We start from the raw sequence: 22,150 nt of genomic DNA, 5'->3' as shown, positions 1-22,150 counted from the left end.
CAATCATTGGGATGGCAATCAGCTTTGAATGGGCAACCTGTTTTAATAAAAGAAAACATGAATGAAACAAAGTCTGATCTTTACAGCACATTTGTGAAAGTGTAAAATGGCATGAACAAAGGAGATGTCTGAGAACTTCAGAAGAGTGGTAGATAGTGTTGAGCATTCCGATACCGCAAGTATCGGGTATCGGCCGATACTTGCTGTATCGGAATTCCGATACCGACTTCCGATATTTTTTCAATATCGGAATTCGGCATCGGAATCGGAAGTTCAGTTGATTGACGGCCTGACGTCATCATGATGCGCGGTGTGTGCGCATCATGATGCGCCGTCATTTCGGGCCTTCCGGGGGTCTCTGCCGGCCTGCCGGGGGGCTGTGCCGGCCTGCCGGGGGGCTGTGTGGACTGCCCGGGGTCTCTGCCGGCCTGCCGGGGGGCTGTGCCGGCCTGCCGGTGGTCTGTGCACCCTGTGGGGGTCTGTACCGGCCTGCCGGGGGGCTGTGCCGGCCTGCCGGGGGGCTGTGCTGATGTCCGGGGGTCTGTGCAAGCATCGTCCGATGGGACTACAAGTCCCATCGGGCGATGCCTGCTACCATGACAGTGATTGACACATTAGCCAATGATGGGACAGTAGTAGTCCCATCATCCGGCTAATGTGTTAAATGTTAAAAAAAAAAAAAAAAAAAAATACTACATACATACTACATGCATGCTACATACATACTACATGCTACATACATACTACATATATACTACATGCATGCTACATACATACTACATGCTACATACATACTACATATATACTACATACATACTACATACATGCTACATACATACTACATGCATGCTACATACATACTACATGCTACATACATACTACATGCATGCTACATACATACTACATATATACTACATACATACTACATACATGCTACATACATACTGCATGCTACATACATACTACATACATACTACATACATACTACATGCATGCTACATACATACTACATGCTACATACATACCACATACATACTACATGCATGCTACATGCATGCTACATACATACTACATGCTACATACATACTACATATATACTACATGCATGCTACATACATACTACATACATACTACATGCTACATACATACCACATATATACTACATACATACAATACATTCATACAATACATACATAGACATACAGTACATATAACATAGAGTAACATACTTACCAATACTTGTCACATTGTTCCCCGAAGCCATTGTCTTTCCGGAATAAATATTAACATAACAAACCACAAAAATACTCACCCACGATCCGAAGCAGTCCACGAGTGTGTCCCACGACGATCTTGGGTAGAGAACTGCAGCATCAGATGATGCTGCCGTTCTCTACGGGCTGCAGGAATCCAATGACGGAAGGTAGGTATCCTTCCGCACTGTATTCCTCCGCCACTTAAAAAAAAAAAAGTCCCTAGTCTCACTTTATGCCATTGCTGCGTGGGAATTTCCCACACAGCAATGGCATAAAGTGAGACTAGGGACTTTTTTTTTTTTAAGTGGCGGAGGAATACAGTGCGGAAGGATACCTACCTTCCGTCATTGGATTCCTGCAGCCAGTAGAGAACGGCAGCAACAGCTGATGCTGCAGTTCTCTACCCAAGATCGTCGTGGGACACACTCGTGGACTGCTTCGGATCGTGGGTGAGTATTTTTGTGGTTTGTTATGTTAATATTTATTCCGGAAAGACAATGGCTTCGGGGAACAATGTGACAAGTATTGGTAAGTATGTTACTCTATGTTATATGTACTGTATGTCTATGTATGTATTGTATGAATGTATTGTATGTATGTAGTATATATGTGGTATGTATGTAGCATGCATGTAGTATATATGTAGTATGTATGTAGCATGCATGTAGTATATATGTAGTATGTATGTAGCATGCATGTAGTATATATGTAGTATGTATGTAGCATGTAGTATGTATGTAGCATGCATGTAGTATATATGTAGTATGTATGTAGCATGTAGTATGTATGTAGCATGCATGTAGTATATATGTAGCATGCATGTAGTATGTATGTAGCATGCATGTAGTATGTATATGGTATGTATGTAGCATGTAGTATGTATGTAGCATGCATGTAGTATATATGTGTTATGTATGTGGTATGTATGTAGCATGCATGTAGTATGTATGTAGCATGCATGTAGTATGTATGTAGTATATATGTAGTATGTATGTAGCATGTAGTATGTATGTAGTATGTATGTAGCATGCATGTAGCATGCAGTATGTATGTAGCATGCATGTAGTATATATGTAGTATGTATGTAGCATGTAGTATGTAGCATGCATGTAGTATATATGTAGTATGTAGCATGTAGTATGTATGTAGCATGCATGTAGTATATATGTGTTATGTATGATGCATGTAGCATGCATGTAGTATGTATGTAGTATGTATGTAGTATGTATGTAGCATGCAGTATGTATGTAGCATGCATGTAGTATATATGTAGTATGTATGTTGCATGTAGTATGAATGTAGCATGTATGTAGTATGCATGTTGTATGTATGTAGCATGTAATTTTTTTTTTTTTTTTTTTTTTTTTACATTTAACACATTAGCCGGATGATGGGACTACTACTGTCCCATCATTGGCTAATGTGTCAATCACTGTCATGGTAGCAGGCATCGCCCGATGGGACTTGTAGTCCCATCGGACGATGCCTGCACAGACCCCCGGAGCCTGCACAGACCCCCGGAGCCTGCACAGACCACCGGCAGGCCGGCACAGCCCCCCGGAGCCTGCACAGCCCCCCGGCAGGCCGGCACAGCCCCCCGGCAGGCCGGCACAGCCCCCCGGCAGGCCGGCACAGCCCCCCCGGCAGGCCGGCACAGCCCCCCGGCAGGCCGGCACAGCCCCCCGGAGCCTGCACAGACCACCGGCAGGCCGGCACAGACCACCGGAGCCTGCACAGACCCCCTGGCAGGCCGGCACAGCCCCCCGAAAGGCCCGTACAGACCCCAGAGAGGCTGTACAAGGGCAGGAAAGGGTTTTTCTTATTCCGATACCGGAAGTCCCATAGACTTGAATGGGACTTCCGGTATCGGAATCGGCGATACCGATACTTTTTTTAAAGATCGGCCGATACCATCCGATACGATACTTTGAAGTATCGGACGGTATCGCTCAACTCTAGTGGTAGATGCACATGAAAAATTTTGAAGGGTCCCCAAACTTTAAAGCACCAATGTACATTTTCAGCAGTCAGTGCAGCTTTCTGAATCCTAGCAGTGTGTAATTATTATTATTATTTATTATTATTATAGCGCCATTCATTCCATGGCGCTTTACATGTGAGGAAGGGTATACATAATCAAAACAAGTACAGTAATCTTACACGATACAAGTCACGACTAGTACAGGAGGAGAGAGGACCCTGCTCGCAAGGGCTCACAATCTACAAATGTTATGTGTACAATTAGAATTTTACTTTGCTTGCCATTCTCGCATTTATCATGTGAACAAAAGAATGCAATATGAATAGTTGCAGTCACATAATGACCGCTAGAACGGGCATAAGGCTGACAAATTAATAACACTGTATGCATTTCATACCATACCTGTGGGATTCAACAGGTTGCATCAGAAAATCCCTGTAACACCTTTTTGACATGGCTATTATCTGTTTTTGCGTCTTCGTTTTCTCTCTTCTCCAAGAGCCATAACTTTTTAATTTTTCTGACGACATAGCTAGCGGCAAGGCAGGACAGGACCTCCAAGGAGTAGAGAGCCAGTTCATGCCACGTGTCCAGTTTGGCTACCCAATCGTTATAAGGCAAAGAGAAATCATGGAGGACGTTGGTACGGTCAGCAAGCTACTCCCTCGGCATTTTCCCCAAACTTTGCACTCCTTGTGAGGGTACACTGTGCCTCAGGACCTGTGCAATGGGAGGGCCTGATAAAGTTCTCCCAGAACTTTGACAGTGTTCCCCTGCCTCTGCTGGATAGGAGTTGTGACTCTCTCGCCTGTACTCCTTGGTTGTCCAAAGAACTGTGACCTCTGCCTCCAATGTTTTAAGATGGGAATTTTTTTAATAATTTCACAAAAAGGGAATTATGGTACTGCTCCATTTTAGTAGACTTGTCCGCCTCGGGAATAAGAGATAGAAAGTTCTCCTTGTAGCGTGGGTCTAAAAGTGTCACCAACCAGTAATGACTATCACCCAAACTTTTGAGAACAAGAAGGTCACGGTAAAAGCAGCATAACAAACTCAGCCATGCGTGCCAGACTGCTAACAGGCGGGATTTCCGTGTCCTCCACAAGAGTATAGCTGACCATGCTCTCCTCCTCCTCCTCATCCCTGTCATTAGGCCATCCACGCTGAACAGATGGTTTGACAGATGTGCAGGTAATACCCTCTATAGAGAATGAAACTAGCTCCCGTTCTTCCTCCACCTCCTTCTCTTTTTCATTGTCACCCAATCCACATTGGGATGAGATGAGGCAGGGCTTTGTGTAATCACCCTGTATGGTTCCTTGCTGCATCTAATCGTGCTCCACCTGAAATGCATCCTCTTTTATTGTGAGCAGAAAGTGTTTCAGAAGACAGAGAACCGAGATGGTGATGCTAATTACAGTATGGTGTCATCACCGCTCACCAACTTGGTGGAGTCCTCAAAGTTTTGGAGGATGGTACATATGTCTGACATCCATGTCCACTCCTCAGGTCTTATGTGTGGAGTCTATACTGAATACTGATGGTCTTGATGATGCTGGTAGTCAACAACTGCCCTTTTCTGCTCACAAATCCTTCCCAACATCTACAGGTGGCACACTTTGACAAGCAGATCCGGCAGCTCCGGGTAGGTTTTGATAAACTGCTGAACCATGAGGTTAAGCACATGGGCTAGGCATGGTACGTGTGAGCTTGCCTTACCTCAAAGCTGCCACCAGGTTCCGTCCATTGTCACACATGACCATGCATGGCTGAAGATGCAGCGGTGTCAGCCACAGATCTGCCTGCTCTTTCAGAGCTGTCCACAACTCTTTAGCATTTTGTGGTTTGTCACCTAAGCATATTATCTTCATCAGAGACTATTGTCACTTAGCTGAGGCAGTGCTTCCAGCTTGTGACTGATGTTGTCATTTCAGACAAGGAGACTGAAGAGGAGGAGGAGGTGCTGATTGACCTAGGGCCCGCAAGCCTCAGCATCGGGAGGACGTGTTCCATCCCAAAGTCTGACTGTGTCTCAACTTCCACTATGTTAACCCAGTGTGCCATCAATGAGATGTACCGTCCCTGCCCACAAGCACTTATCTACATGTCCTTGGTTAGATAGACTTTCCGCGTAACTGCATTTCTTGAGGGCATGGCTAATGTTGTGGGATATTTGCTTGTGTAATGCGGGAATGGCACACCGGGAGAAATAGTAGCGACTGAGGGCCGAGTACCGAGGGACGTCCACCGCCATCACATTGCTGAAAAGCTTCCGTCTCCATAAGCCTGAAAGGCACCATTTTGAGTGCAAACAGTCGCAAAATGTGTGAATTTAGCAGCTTTGCCTGTGGGGTGTTGGCTGCGTATTTGCGCTTGCATTCCATCGACTGGAGTATGGACAACTGAACACTGCGCTGGGACAAGGACGTGGACATGCTTGATGATAGTGTTAGTTGAATGTGTGCAATGACAGGTCCAGGCCAGGAGTCATCATCACATGTACCATGGACAGGAAGAAGCAGTGGTGTCACCCGCAGACACCGTTCGTGGACCCTGGCCTACAAAATCGGGTGCTTTGCTGCCATGTGCCTGATCATGCTGGTGGTGGTCAGGATGGTAGTTTTGCTACCCCTGCTGATGCTGGCCTGGCAGGTGGTGCAAATGGCCTTTTTGGTGTTATTAGCAGAGTCTTTAAAAAACAGACTCGGGAAGACCTAACAGTTGGACTGGCAACTTCCATCATGTTGGTGTTACAGAACGGTTTGCCTGCCTTCTGTCTGCGCTCACCACTGTGCTTCTTCCTGCCTGTTGCAATGCTACACATCTCTCCACCTGTGTTCTGCTGTCCTCACTCTGCATGTCCTCCTGCCAGATTGGGTCAGTTACTATATCATCCACCACCTCGTCTTTTACTTCCACACCCTGGTCCTCCTCCTGACTTTCTGGCAATTGTGTCTCATCATCGTCCACTTCTTGTGACATGTTCCCACTGTTGCCTATGTGTGACTATGGCTGCTGAAATATTTGCCCCACTTCAAGTGGACCGGGCGAGAGGCTCAAATCTATAAATGGAAAAGTGAATAGCTCTTCGGAGTGTCCATATGTGGGATCAGTTGTCTCTGGGCACTTGGCATGGTGGGAGGAAAAAGGATCAGGGTGAGGAATATGCAGCCCAGACTCATGGCAAAAGAGACTTGACCATGTGGCAGACAGGGTGGAGGTGGTGGTGTCAGACTGACTGGAAGCATTATCTGCTATCCAACCAACAACCTTTTGAAACTGCTCTGCATTCAATAGGGGTGTGCTGGTGTGGTCTCCTAGTAATTGGGACAGGAAGGTCAGGCAAGAAGATATGGGTGTTTGTTGTTGCACAATTTCAACTTGCCCTCGCCTTCCGCATGCATCATCACCATCATGTCCAGTTCCCTGTCCCTTGACACGTGCCTTGCCCATTTTAAATGGATGACAATATTTTCCACATGCACTACAAATGGATGAATTTGGAGCTAACCTATATGTGATCTGGAGCCCCCGCCAGGGTGGTGGGGAATACTCGGTACCGGGCCGCTTCTTAAAAGGGCAGTGTCACAGCAGCTGTGACCCGGTCTGTGGCCCTGGGTGTCCAATAAAAGAGGATATTTACAGGGGAAAAATAAAGAGTTTGTTAAGTGTTTGTGACGCCACCTGTGGTTTCTGGTCAGTGGTGACCAGTGCCGCAGGGCCGATCCTCTGGGACTGATGGTATGATGCAGCAGAGTTGAAATAGCTCTCCACAGGCAGAGCTGTTGTCCCAGGGCAGTGGTTGGAATAAAGATGTTGTGTTTGATGATAATAGATGTAGCAGTGCTGAGTGAGTGTTGCAGAAAGCATTCAAAGGACACAGCTGGGTGCAGTTTCAAAGCTTTACTCACAGTTCTGGTGCGCACAGATGCCCGTTTGGTGCTGTGTCCTCCAGGTGAGGGGCTCAGTCAACTCCCAGGCAGATGGAGAACATCTTTCCAGCACTCCCTTCAGTATGTGCCTTCTCTGGCCTTCTCACTATGTTGCTTTCTCGCCTCTTCCTTCCCAACACCTCATAGTCAGTGTCCCAGTCCAGCAGCCGTGGACCTTGTCTGGTAATGTCCTCACTGCGTTCCCTTGCTCCCTTATGGCTGCCTTTCTGGCGAAGATAACTGTGGCTTGTGGCTAAGGTACTTAAAGGTGCCTCAACCTCCAGCTTGCTAATTGAGTCTGATAATCTCTCCACTAGGCTAGGGGGTCAGTACCCCACTGCGACCTGATCCCTCCACTTGACGTCTGCCGGCGTGGAATGAACACCACAGGAAGTATGGTTGCTGCGCCATGCCTCTAGTATCCCTTCCCTCTTCAGAGAGCTTCCCTCTGTCTCTTTCCTTCCAGCAGCTCCTCTGACCAGGAGCTGTTCCACACACACGTCTGTTCACCGCTTCCCCTACGAGAAGACTGTTCTAACTCTAACTTTACTCTCCCGCTCTGAACCTACAAGCTCCACCCACCTCCCAACACCCTTTACTACCCAAACAGGGTTGAGATCCTCCCCCGTAGGGTCCATCTAGGGTGCCCTGCTGCTATAGGGTGTGTGTTGGGTGCAGATGTTAGAGTACTGTCGGGTGCCCCCACCTTACCTGGGAAGTGGGATACCACACCTTTGGGTGAGGTGCAGTACCTCTGTGGCGACTGAACCCTCAGTGGCGCCACAGATCCATGTGATGACAAATCACAGTTTGAAATTTTTGGCCTGTAGGTAGCTATTTTTTTTCAGAAAACTGGTCTCAATAACTTGCCTAAAACACTGCAAAAAAATTAAAATTGAGCCCTGAAATGGCACAATTTTGAGCACACTATGTGATCCATTTGACAGACAAACCACATTTTGAAACATCTCGCCTGTAGGTAACTATTTTTTTCAGAAAACTGGTCTCAATAACTTACCTAAAACACTGAAAAAAAATTAAAATTGAGGCCGGAAATGGCACAAGTTGTAGCTCACTATGTGATCCGTTTGACAGACAAACCAAGGTTTGAAATAGTTGATTTTTTATGCTGTAATATGGAAAGGGTCTGGCTGTATTCTGCAGTGCCAACAAGCAAATGGAGTAGAAAAACAGTGTTCTCTGGATTGCTTTTAAAGCAAATAATCAGGATTAAGATCCAACAAAAAAATATTCCTGGCCCCTGTCTATAAATATCTGTAATAGGCAGCAGCAGACAGAACTGTAATGGACCCTCTTGCTATATGCAATGAAGTCTGCCACATACACTGCCTGCCTGCCTACCACTGATCTCTATGCACTTTTATTAGTCCTCAGAAGGACTTAGTTGAGATGGATTTATATATTAAAGATGGTATACCAACACTAACTAAAAAACAATCAAATCTATCCCTATCTCAGCAGCAACTTTCCCTACACTGCCTGATTCTGGAGCAGACTGGGATGAGCATGGTCTGCTATAGACCTGATGATGCTGTGCCAGCCAATCACTGTAATACCACAACCAACATGGCTGCGGCATTACAGTGTGTGGCAGACAATCCCAGCATGTTCACGGTTCTCTGAAGAGCGCCAAACATGCAAGGTGGGGACCCGAGCTCCCATCAAGCAACCCCGGAAATGTTCGGCAAGCACCGAGCATCTTGAGCAGTGAGATACTCGGGCGAGCACTGAGTAGTGATGGGCAAGCTCGTTAATCAATATTTATTACACGTTTAATAGTTTTTCATGTTGTACATTACTGTATTTGTTAGTAATAAAATATTTTTTTCTCTTTTAAAAACACCTAACAAAAAAATTACTATGGGTTTTGGGGTGCTGGAATAGATTAATAGCATCTCAATTAATTTTAATGGGGAAATTTAATTTGATATATGTGCAAATTGAGTTAAGAGCTCTGTTACAGAACGAATTAAATGTATAAGTCAAGGTATTACTGTAATTGTATATTGGCTTTCTGATAGAGCACTCCACCCAGCAGCCTGTAGCCGTTTTAATTGCAGCAGTGACCTATCTACCATAAGTGCAGGCTTCAGCCTAGGAGAGGATTCACATTAGATAGGTTCCTAGCAACTGGAGATCGCCTTGTCTTTGGCTGCCAGGTACACATGAATTGGTTAAATAATTTGCTAAGCATCTCCATTTTTTCTTATTATCTAGAGCACTAATGCAGCTCAAATTTCATATTGTTCATTTTTACATGCTATAGCACTACAGAGTGCAACTTTTGCAACTTTATCTGTTTGCTAGCAATATGAGGGTTGGTTTCTGGAGGACAAGTTTTACATTTGAATGACTTCATCAATTTTATCATGTAATGTACTAGAAAGAGGAAAACATCCAATTTCATTGCAATTGCAAAAAAACTGAGATTTTTTTTTTAAATTTACCTTGTTCACTGTCATGCTGCAGCTCTGCAACTAAATGCACACTCCACTAGATGGCAGTAGAGTGGAGTGAGGGCTGCAGTACAGCACAGAGCAGAGCACTGCAGCGAGGCTACCACCAGGTGGCAGCAGAATAGTCAAACAAGCCGGGTCAATACCAGAGAGTAATTGAGTACTAGGGGAAGTAACAAACACAGGGTAAGAGCGGTGCCAGATGGTCAATGCTGGTCAGAAGTTCAAGTACCAGAAGCAAGAGACAGAGTCAGGTCAGAGCAAATGCCGAGTCAAATACCGGGAAATCCAAATGCTAAGGGAAACACTGAGTCGGGACAGGAGGAGAGGAAGGAACAGACATGGGCAGAGACTGCTAAACACAGCAGGACAAATCAGGGTATCACCAGAGTCAGCTAATCACACCGTAGGCAGAAAATATAACTGACACTGCCTGCAAGATGCAGTGGAGGGAAATAGCAGGCCCAACCCCAGAATGAGGCAGAGAAAAGTTAACCCCTGACATGACCAGGAAAGAGTGAGACAGGACTCAAAACCAGGCCTGGATCATGACATTCAGTAAACGGTAAAAATGATTTGGCCATATGATTCTCCAGCTTGATTATGGAGATATCAAACATGCAGCTTTTTTATTTAAGTAGCAAAAAATATGGAGATTTGATGCCATTTTCTGAGACCTGTGACATTTCAGTTTTTGGTTGATGGGGTTGTGTGAGCGCTTTTTTTCTGCGCAGTGAGCTGATGTATTTTCCTTTTTGGGGTAAATACAATGTTTTGATTGTTTCTTAGTAATTTTTTTGTAATGTTATGGCATCCAAGAAACTGTAATTCTGACATTAAGTATTTTTTCTCATTATGATGTTTATCAATCGACTAAATTAATTATACATTTTCATAGATCGGACTTTTACAACTGAAATGATACATGTGTATTTTTTTATTTATCTTTTTATTTATTTGACTTAATTTTAAATGGGCAAAAAGGGGGTAATTTGAAATTTGATATTTTGGGTATATTTTTTAAATACATTTTTTTTCTATCTCAGAGGTTACATATCCACACTGCAACTGGTCCCGCATTGATCACAATCATTGAACACTAAACTAACAGACAACCTTGAAAAGGCCTTATATGGCTGAAACATTGCACCTAGTTTCTATTTGAATGGGGCGGATTTAGTATAGTTTCACGTTAAGCATATATATATTTTTCTACTCTTTTGTGTGTCGAAGTATCTCCTTATGATTTAATGACTTACGGTAGTTATTTGACTGAGCACCTTTTCTCAATAGGGCAGTAAGAGCAATTTTATTCATTTTTCTGTATATGGCTCTGTAAGGTTATCAGCTCCCCTCCACTCACAGCTGTTAAAGGTAGATGACGACTGAATGTCCCTATTCGTGAGCCTGCATTAGTTAGAAAAATGAAATATGACGTAACTGAATGTCAGATGTCAGTAAGGGATTTAAATATCAGTATGATGGCTTTATATTTTCACTATACCGCAGTACACCAACCCAACAAACAAGGCAACACAAACAAGAGTAAACTGAAAATACCAAGCATAGAAATATTTACTCACATATAACATAGGAATGCACCTGGGATTGTAGGATGGGGGAAAAAAAAGTAAGAGGAGGGAAGGGAAATATCACACTTACAAACCACGCAGCAGTCACAGTTAAATCCTCCAAAACTTCTACTCATATAAACACCTCTCACCCAAGCCATGCAGCAAAATCTAGCTCTGACATGGGTTTGAATCAGGACCCAGAGTATAAAAGGGTATGGGAGTGGCTAACTGAGCTTAGCTGAGAGCTCAAACTCCCAGAGCTTCCATCATGGCCGATTAACCCGTGTTCTCAGGGCTGCCACTAGGAATTTCGTTGCCCCATACTGGCAAAATTTTCGGACCCCCTTGAGACTCCACCCAGGCTCCTCCCCAGCTCCCTCTCCACCCTTTGAAACTTCCACAGTCCTACCACCCAGTCTTGGAAAAACTCAACTTCTCCACCACGTTCCCACCAATCAGATATTAACAGTTCCCATCAAACACCAGATCACATTCATAACCAGCAGCTTTTGTTCTGGCCAAAAGAATTTTAAGCTGGCCCATTACATGGTTGACTCTTTTGGTCTGGCCCTAATCTACTCTAACCTATAAAATATAAATATATTTTTATGTATTTTTCTTTAAGGGACTGAGTCACATACATTTTTTTTAAATGATCATTAATACTACATACAAGGGACAAATACTGTCACATGATGACTAGATCACATATTACCACCACATAGTGACCAAATAATATCACATGCAAGGAACAAATACCACCACAATGACCAGATCGCATATTGCCACACATAGTGACTGAATACTACAATACTGATCATTAATAAAAAAAAACCACAATACTAACTATTTACTGCTAATGTACACCAGTGACATTATACACAGGACCTCTGTATATAGTATACAGTGTATAGTGTTAAAGGGCTGGCGGAACGCACCAAATAATAAAGATGAAATAATATGTAAGGTGCGTTCGCAGCCCAGGACCCACCGTGCAGAGGTGACCAACTGCTGATGAACAATGCGGGAAAGCCATGTAGGAGGAAAGCTGGACACTAGTGGGTAACCATTGAGCCAGTGCTAGCAGGCACAAGCTCCGTTACTTCACATAAAACATACCAGCTGGCGAACAACCGCAAACTGCTAGCGTCACAGGTCACGGTGGTGTGAACTCCTGCTTGCAATGTGTAAAGTGTCCGCCCTGATGCCACTAACCAGCCTAACAAACGGTGCTGGAAAGCACACACATGGCACATGGCACTACTGTAGCGGACGCTGCGGTAGCAGTGGCCAAGGAAGCTTATACTGGCCGATGCTCTAGGCGCTAGCGGTAGATGTGGAGCAACACTGCGGTGCTATGCAGTGCTAGAGCTAATGTGCGGACTCTAATTCCTAACCCTAACTCATACGTAATATCCAAGGAGGGGGGAATTATAATGCGTCAGTCACCAGGCTCATTCATCCGTCATCATACATGCCACTAACCAGCCTAACAAACGGTGCTGGAAAGCACACACACGGTGCATGGCGCTACTATAGTGGATGCTGTGATAGCAGTGGCCAAGGAGGCTTATACTGGCTGACACTCTAGGTGCTAGCAGTAGATGTGGAGCAACACTGCAGCGCTATGCAGTGCTAGAGCTAATGTGCTGACTCTACTGTAATTCCTAACCCTAACCCATACTTAATATCCAAGGAGGGGGAATTATAATGCGTCAGTCACCAGGCTCATTCATCCATCATCATACATACACTAAATACTTTAGCCTCAGAGTCTATCATAGCGCATGGCGGGGTGGCCATGCGAACCTTTTATAACCGTGCCCTTCCGGGACCTTCCTGATCCTCCTGATGGACCAATCAGAACTGGAGAAGGACCTAAACATGTAACGCCCGATCCCCAATGGGAGATCGTCTCATGAGCATGCTCAGTGGACCAAAGGAAAGACTTAGACTCTGGAGTCTTTTGCTGCTGGCCAGGCTGCATTGCCATAACTGGACCTGAGGTGACAGCAGCAACCGAACCCACAATGATGGTGTGGGCAGAACGCCTGGATCGTGGAGTCTGCCGAACAGGCTCCACTGCGGCCGGAGGGGAATGATAGACCGCTGATGGCAAGGCTCAGGATTCCCGCTGGGCAGCGCCCGGAACCCGATGCCTAACATTACCCCCCTCCTAGGGCCCCCTCCCCTCTGAGCATCGCTGCGCTCAAATGCCGCGACAAGAAGCGAGCGTGGACATTCTCCACTGGCTCCCAGGTCCGAGCCTCAGGACCATGACCCTTCCAGTCCACCAAATAATTTTTTTGCGTGGATGCTGGCCATAATTAAGGAGGAACAGGGTCTGACCGGTGGAATTAGCTACTGCGTTGTTCAGCGCAAATTCTGCCCATGGTAGTAAGGATGCCCAGTCATCCTGCCTTGTCGAGACAAAATGTCGCAGGTATGTGACCAGAGTTTGGTTAGCTTTCTCAATAACTAGTTATGGGAATGTGGACAGAGCAGGCGGCATTGCCGGACACACATCAGGGTATTAACTGACCGGACTGAACACCTGGAACACAGGAACAAGTGTGGATTGTGCAGACGCCACTTCGGAGCTGTAACTGGCGGGGTTGGAGGACAGGGGAAATACGAAAATCAGTGAAGCCACAGGCCTAAGTGGAGCACGGTTAAAAATCAGTAGTAGTAGGACTGTGTAGGCAGCAGGAGACTTGCCATCTCCACAGCAGGGGAACAGCTGGCAGTGCTAAACCCCACTAACACTTGAACGAATGTGTTTGGCTCTGTGGAGACGACACTTCTGAACACCAACTGACGCTGTTGGAGCCCAGGATTAGACGAGGAGCAGGCTGGGGCCTGTTGCTTTTGGCAGGTGAAGGCAGCAGGAGACTTGCCATCTCCACAGCAGGGGAACAGCTGGCAGTGCTGAACCCCACTAACACTTGAACGAATGTGTTTGGCTCTGTGGAGACGACACTTCTGAACACCAACTGACGCTGTTGGAGCCCAGGATCAGGCGAGGAGCAGGCTGGGGCCTGTTGCTTTTGGCAGGTGAAGGCAGCAGGAGACTTGCCATCTCCACAGCAGGGGAACAGCTGGCAGTGCTGAACCCCACTAACACTTGAACGAATGTGTTTGGCTCTGTGGAGACGACACTTCTGAACACCAACTGACGCTGTTGGAGCCCAGGATCAGGCGAGGAGCAGGCTGGGGCCTGTTGCTTTTGGCAGGTGAAGGCAGCAGGAGACTTGCCATCTCCACAGCAGGGGAACAGCTGGCAGTGCTGAACTCCACTAACACTTGAACGAATGTGTTTGGCTCTGTGGAGACGACACTTCTGAACACCAACTGACGCTGTTGGAGCCCAGGATCAGGCGTGGAGCAGGCTGGGGCCTACTGGATTTTGGCAGGTGAAGGCAGCAGGAGACTTGCCATCTCCACAGCAGGGGAACAGCTGGCAGTGCTGAACCCCACTAACACTTGAACGAATGTGTTTGGCTCTGTGGAGACGACACTTCTGAACACCAACTGACGCTGTTGGAGCCCAGGATCAGGCGAGGAGCAGGCTGGGGCCTACTGGATTTTGGCAGGTGTAGGCAGCAGGAGACTTGCCATCTCAACAGCAGGGGAACAGCTGGCAGTGCTGAACCCCACTAACACTTGAACGAATGTGTTTGGCTCTGTGGAGATGACACTTCTGAACACCAACTGACACTGTTGGAGCCCAGGATTAGGCGAGGAGCAGGCTGGGGCCTGTTGCTTTTGGCAGGTGAAGGCAGCAGGAGACTTGCCATCTCCACAGCAGGGGAACAGCTGGCAGTGCTGAAACCCACTAACACTTGAACGAATGTGTTTGACTCTGTGGAGACGACACTTCTGAACACCAACTGACGCTGTTGGAGCCCAGGATTACGCATGCCGCATGCAGAGGCCAATGGGCAGCGGTTTTTATGGAGGTTGTTGACTACTACTGATTCTAACCATGCTCCACTAAGGCCTCTGGCTCCACTGTCTCTACTATTTACCCTGGCCTCCAACCCCGCTAGCTACATCTCTGAAGTGGCGTCAGCACAATCTACACTTGTTCCTGTGTTACTGGTGCTCAGTCCCGTCAGTTGATCCCCTGATGTTTGTCCGGCAAGTTCGCCAGCTCTGTCCTCATTCCCACTACTGGTTATGGGAATGTGGACAGAGCAGGAGACCTTGCTGGACACACATCAGGGGATAAACTGATGGGACTGAGCCACAGGAACACAGGAACAAGTGTAGATTGTGCTGACGCCACTTCAGAGATGTAGATGGCGGGGTTGGAGGCCAGGGGAAATAGTAGAGACAGTGGAGCCAGAGACCTAAGTTGGGCACGGTTAAAAATCAGTAGTGGTTTGAATGTTGATGGAGCTGGTGACTTTGCCGTCCACACAGCAGGGGATCAGCTGGCGTTACTGAACCCCACTAACACAGGAGCTAGTGTGTTTCTCTGTGCAGACGACACATCTGAGCGACAACTGGCTGTGTTGAAGCACAGGGATTATAGTTCAGGTGGTAGAAAAATGAACACACCAGCAGACCTGGATACAGTTGCCAACCACTAATTTAGTCTGTAAGAGGAATGGCAAAGTCTTTGGAGTTCCAGGCCTTGTTCATTTTCAGAAAAGTCAGCCAGTCAACATTATCGGAAGATAGTCGCGTGCGACGGTCTGTTAGTACACCACCTGCGGCACTAAAGACGCGTTCCGATAATACACTGGCAGCAGGGCAAGCCAGCACCTCCAATGCATACTGGCTAAGCTCTGGCCATGTATCCAGCTTAGAGACCCAAAACTTGAAGGGGGAAGAGCCATCTCGGAGTACAGTGACAGGGCAAGACATGTAGTCTGACACCATCTGACGGAAGCGTTGCCTCCTGCTGACTCGAGGCGTTGCTGATGGTGTAGACAATTGTGGTGGACACACAAAACTTTGCCACATTTGGGCCATAGTGGTCTTGCCTTGTGCTGCGGCGCTGCCTCTGCTCCCTCTTTGTGCAGAGTTTCCTCCACTGCCTCGACGCACAGAGCTGCTTTGTAAAGCACTAGCAACAATGCTGTCGGGTGGAATGGAAAACATTATGGACTGCACCAGTGACTCTTCGTACTCCCGCAGTTTACGCTCCCGGTTCAACGTTGGTATGAGCCTTTGTACGCTGTCCCGGTAGCGAGGATCTAGGAGGGTGTACACCCAATAATCAGCCGAGACGAGAATGTGGGCGATGCAGCGGTCGTTTCTCAGGCACTGCAGCATGAAATCAACCATGTGCTGCAGACTCCCAACTGCCAAAGAACCGCTGTCCCCTGTTTGAGGCGTGACCTCGGCCTGCTCTGCATCACCCCACCCTCGCTGTACATACTGAGTAGAGGTTTGTGTACCTCCCTCCTCTGGAGAGATGTCTTCCTCCTCCATCGACTCCTCCTCATCCTCCTCACAAAGTGTCCCCTGCCTAGGCCTTTGTGAGGAAACACGTAGCGCAGACTGTCCAGAAGCAGATGGCATTTGGGACTCCTCATCCTCCACCTCTTCCGAAACCTCATCCCTTAGTGCTTGCAGTGTTTGTTGAAGCAGGCAGATAAGGGGGACAGTCATGCTGACTAGTGCATCATCTGCACTCGCCATCCGCGTGGATTCATCGAAGGCACGCAAAACGAGGCAGATGTCCTTCATAGAGGCCCACTCAATGGTGCTGAAGTGTGAACGGCGCACAGTGCGACTTGTTTGCGCCTGATGCAGCTGGTACTCCATGACTGCTGCCTGCTGCTCACATAACCGCTCCAACATATGTAACGTTGAATTCCACCGGGTGGGTAGGTCACATATGATGCGATGTTCCGGAAGGCCAAATCGTCGCTGCAGAGCAGCGAGGCGCGATCTTGCCGTGCTGGAACACCGCAAGTGAGCGCACTCTATGCGGACCTTGTGCAACAGTGCATCAAGATCTGGATAGTCCCTCAGAAAGCTCTGCACGACCAAGTTAAGCACATGTGCCAGACATGGGATGTGTGTGAGGTTGCCTAGGCCAAGAGCTGCCACCAGATTTCGGCCATTGTCACACACTACCAAGCCCGGCTGGAGATTCGCTGGCCCAAACCACACATCGCTCTCCTGCTTGATAGCATTCCAGAGCTCCTGCGCTGTGTGGCTTCGATTCCCCAAAGAAATTAATTTGAGTACAGCCTGTTGACGTTTGGCCACGGCTGTGCTCATATCGGTCGTAACAGGCTCCTGCTCTGCTGTTTCTGAGGAACTTGAGTAGGAGGAGGAGTCTATGTGTACAGACTGGAGTCCTGCAATCTGTGGTGTTGGAAGAACACGTACAGCGCCACTCTCCAGATCTGTACCCGGCTCCACAACATTGACCCAGTGGGCAGTGAGGGAAAGGTATCGTCCCTGTCCATGGTTACTAGTCCACGCATCGGTGGTCAGGTGGACCTTGCTACTAACGGCGTTTAGTAGCACATCTTTTATTTTGCCCTCAACATGTTTCTGCAGGGCAGGGACGGCTCGCCTGCTGAAATAAAAGCGGCTGGGCACGTTGGATTGGGGGACTGCCAATGCCATTAAGTCCCGGAAGGTGTCAGTGTCCACTAGCCTGAATGACAGCATTTCAACTGCCAGAAGTTTGGCAATGCCAGCATTCAGAGACTGTGCTCGGGGATGGTTTGCCGAGTAAGGGCGCCTTTTATCCCATGCCTGTGCTACCGATGACTGTGATGGATGGGAACGTGCTGCTATGGGTGGAATCTGACAGGGTCTCCGGACAACAGTGGCAGAGGTTCTTCCTTGGTGATCCTGTGAGGAAGCCGAACCAGCAGTGTGTGAGCTGGAGGAAGAGGCCCCAACACGAACTGAAGAGGTGGTAGGTGGTGCTGTACGTTGGCCTACGTCTTCAGGGTGTCTCTGCAACTCCAACTCGTGCTTGGTGCGCACATGTTTCCACATATTTGTGGTATTGAGGTTGCTGACATTTCTCCCTCTTTTGACTTTCTGATGACACAGCTTGCATTTGACAAAGCAAATGTCATCTGCAACTGTCTCTAAAAAAGGACCACGCACTGCAAGTCTTGGGAGCGCCCGTTTTGCCTTTGGAATGAGGAATGCTCCTAAAGGGTGCCGAAGTGGAGGGTACAGGCAACCAAGTCTTCCCCCTCCCTCTGCCTCCTGTTTTGGCCGGTAGGGGAATCTCTTCCTCCGAGCTGCTCCCACCACCTTCCTGTTCCTCACGCCATGATGGGTCAAGGACCTCATCATCTTCCCTCCCCTCTTCAAACAGCTGCTTCTCCGGGGTTGTCTTGCCAGCACCGTACGCAACAGAAAGTGGCAACTGAGTCTCGTCATCATCTGATGCGTACTGAGGTGTGCTGACCATAGGCACTGGCCCACTCGCCTCTTCAGATTCAGAGGGACAAAGAAGTTGCACATCACTGCATACTCCCTCTTCTTCACATTCAGGAATGCTGCTTGGCTGGCCCCCTCTTTCCAAGCCAACAGATTCCGACAACAGAAGTAGAGACTGTGATGGCTCCTGTCCATGTCTCTCTGACTGCCTGGGCACTTTGGCAGGTGATGAAGAGACAGATGGTTGCTCTTCGGTGCTCTGGTCCTGAGAGGATGCGGAAGTAATTGAAGTCGATGCGTTAGCTGCCATCCATCCGACAACAGCTTCAATTTGTTCCTCCCGCAGCAGTGGGGTACGTTGAGGTCCTACAAAGCTGCGCATAAAGGACTGTTGCCTGGTAAAACTGGGGGATGCTGATCCACTGGTGCCCGCAGCAGGCCCAGAATCCCCACGTCCTCTACCTGCAGAATCCCCACGTCCTCTCCCTGCAGAATCCCCACGTCCTCTCCCTGCTGAAACTCCACGCCCACGCGCCTTACTCCCTGCCTTCTTCATCTTACCAGACTGCTTAAGATAGGCAGAAAAGTACAAAGGGGGGGCCTTAGTGTGCTTATTCCTGAACAGCTGGTTACAGGTACAAGAAACACTAATTTTATGAAGTGTGTGTGTGTGGACTACACTTTAATAGGAGCTGATGTGGCCTACACAAGTTCCAAATGTAGTGTTTGGTGAACTTTTTTTGTGGTTTCTTTGTTGGAAACAAACTCAAAGTATGTGAACAAAGAATTGAAACTGATAGTATCACCAACTTTTTGGAGCTATTACAATGCAGGCAGGTAACCTACAATGCAAAAGATGAGGCTCCAAAAAAATTGGGTAATACTAATCTGGCTGCGCCGGCAGGGCACAAGCCAGAAAAAAGGCTCCTCTATCTACTCCTATATAGTGTTTGCAACCAACCAATGTTGATGGATACGGATGGATGCACACTAATAGGAGAAGAAAAAATGAGCAGCACTCAAAGACAAATATGTGTGAGGCAGTGACGCACGTTGAGCGTCCTACAACCAGACGTAGCTGCAGGACACTCTACTCAGCGTGAGCTGCACTCACACACAGTCAGAGACCTCTCAGACAGCCGTGAACAGTGCAGCTAAGTGGGCACTGGCACTGACAGGCTGCAGAAATGCTCCGCTGTGTACTCCTATATAGTGTTTGCAACCACCGTAGATGGAGACGGATGGATGCACACTAACAGAAGAAAAAATGAGCTGCACTCAAATGCACCCATTGGCTTAATCAAAGCAAGCAGGCTCATAGCATGATGGGAACTTCCGATTCCGGTATCCGATATGACGAAAGTATCGGAAGTCAGTATCGGAATTCCGATACCGCTAATATCGGCCGATACCCGATACTTGCGGTATCGGAATGCTCAACACTACTTGCAGACGTCTCTCCGGTGAGAGGCCAAATCTGGAGAGAAGATGAGAATGTCATCCAGATAGACCACCACCGAGGTGGAGAGCATATTGTGAAAAACATAATTCACGAAGTCCTGGAAGACAGCTGGTGCGTTACAGGGGCCGAAGGGCTTGACCAGGTACTCATAGTGGCCATCCCTGGTATTAAAGGCTGTCTTCCACTCGTCCCCTTAACGTATGTGGATCAAGTTGTAAGCCCCCCGTAGATCTAACTTAGTGAAGATCTGGGCCCCTCGCAACCTGTCAAACAACTCATAGATCACAGAGATCAAGGGCAGAGGGTACTTGTTTTTTATTGTTATGGCATTGAGACCTCTGTAATCAATGCAAGGGTGCAGCTCTCCACTCTTCTTCTGTACGGAGAAGAACCCTGCCCCTGCTGGTGACACCGACTTCCTAATAAACCCTCTTGCCAGGTTCTCCCAGATACATTGTGACATAGCCTCCGTCTCTGGAAGGGACAGAGGATACACGTGGCCTCGAGGAGGCTCCACGCTTGGCAAAAGGTCTATCGGACAGTCGTAGGGGCAATAGGGCAGAAGCGTCTCTGCAGATTTATTAGAAAAGATGTCTGCGTACTTCCGGTAGCATCTGGGGAGTGCGGAGAGATCCGCCGGCACCTCGGTGGAAGCTACCTGAACGCTGTCCCTCATGCATCTACCCTCACAAGACTTGCTCCAACCCAGTATTCTCCCCGAGGACCATTCTATATGAGGAGAATGGCAACAGAGCCAGGGAACTCCTAGGAGAACCTAGTCGATGCCCTCGGGCATAATGAGCAGGGACAACATCTCGTGGTGAGATGGCGTGATTGAGAGCCCAAGAGGTGCTGTCTGGTGTGTAAAGTGGGACAGTAAGGTCGAACCATTGACCACCCTGATGGTCACGGGGAGAGGAAGTGGCACCAAGGGAATTGCGTGCTGTTGGGTGAAGGCCGAGGACATAAAGTTTCCCTCTGCCCCGGAGTCAATGCAGACCTCTACCTCCCAGGTGGAAGCACCGCTCTCTAACGTCCCTTGGAAGGACAGCTTGGAGGAGAAAGTTCCAATATCAAGCAGACCTCCTGCGACTACAACTTGATGCGATCGTTTTCCTGACCTCTGAGGGCACCTGTTGGCCTGCTGACCTGACTGTCGACACTGGTAACAGAGTGCAGAGGTTCGCACCGGGTGCGACTTGGGACCGGTGCAAGACACCTCCATGGGCTCCGGAGGCATGACTCCCAGAGCGGGGGGTTCAAGAGGTTTAGAGAAGGTGGGAGCCAACATAACCCTCGGTCTGGATTGAGAGCATTCCAACCCACGCTCTGTAAAATGGAGATCTATGCCGGTGGAAACGGTAATCAGCTCCTCCAGACTAACGGGAACCTCCCTGGTAGCTAGAGCATCTTTGACATGCTCCGACAAATGTCTCCAGAACACAGGGATGAGTGCCTTATCAGGCCATTCCAGCTCGGAAGCCAGGGTCCGGAAGCGGACGGCGTAATGGCTGACCGAAAGGGGTCCCTGTGTTAATGCTAACAATTGGAGAGAGGTGTCGTGTGTGACCCGTGGCCCCAAGAAAACCTGCTTTAGGGACAACAGAAACTGAGCAGCATTCAGAACCACGTGGTCACCACGCTCCCATAGTGGAGTGGCCCATTCCAGAACCCTGCCCAACAGCAGGGAGAAGATGAACCTCACCTTCGCTCGCTCTGAAGGGAATCGCATGGCCAGTAACTCTAGCTGGATAGAGCACTGGCTCACAAAACCCCTACAGGCAGCGCTGTCACCGGAGAACTTGTCGGGTAACGGAAGACGGGACAATGCTGGGGCAGGAATGGGTGTAGCGGCGCGAGTGACCGCATCTGCTGTCGCCTGGACGGCGACTGCAGTGACGTCCGGAGCTGAAGTTGAGCGCTCGAGAGCAGACAACCTGCCCTCCAACTGCTGAACAAATCGCTGCAGGCGCTGCCCATCCGCCATTGTTAGCCAGGCCCTGGCACTATGATAATGTTACTGGGCTGGCGGAACCCCAGGACCCACCATGCAGAGATGACAAACTGCTGCTGAACAATGCGGGAAAGGCATATAGG

This window comes from Dendrobates tinctorius, unplaced genomic scaffold, assembly GCF_039654945.1.
Source record: "Dendrobates tinctorius isolate UK_male_01 unplaced genomic scaffold, ASM3965494v1 ptg000098l, whole genome shotgun sequence".
Classification (NCBI taxonomy): domain Eukaryota; kingdom Metazoa; phylum Chordata; class Amphibia; order Anura; family Dendrobatidae; genus Dendrobates; species Dendrobates tinctorius.
This window is presented reverse-complemented; position numbering follows the sequence as displayed.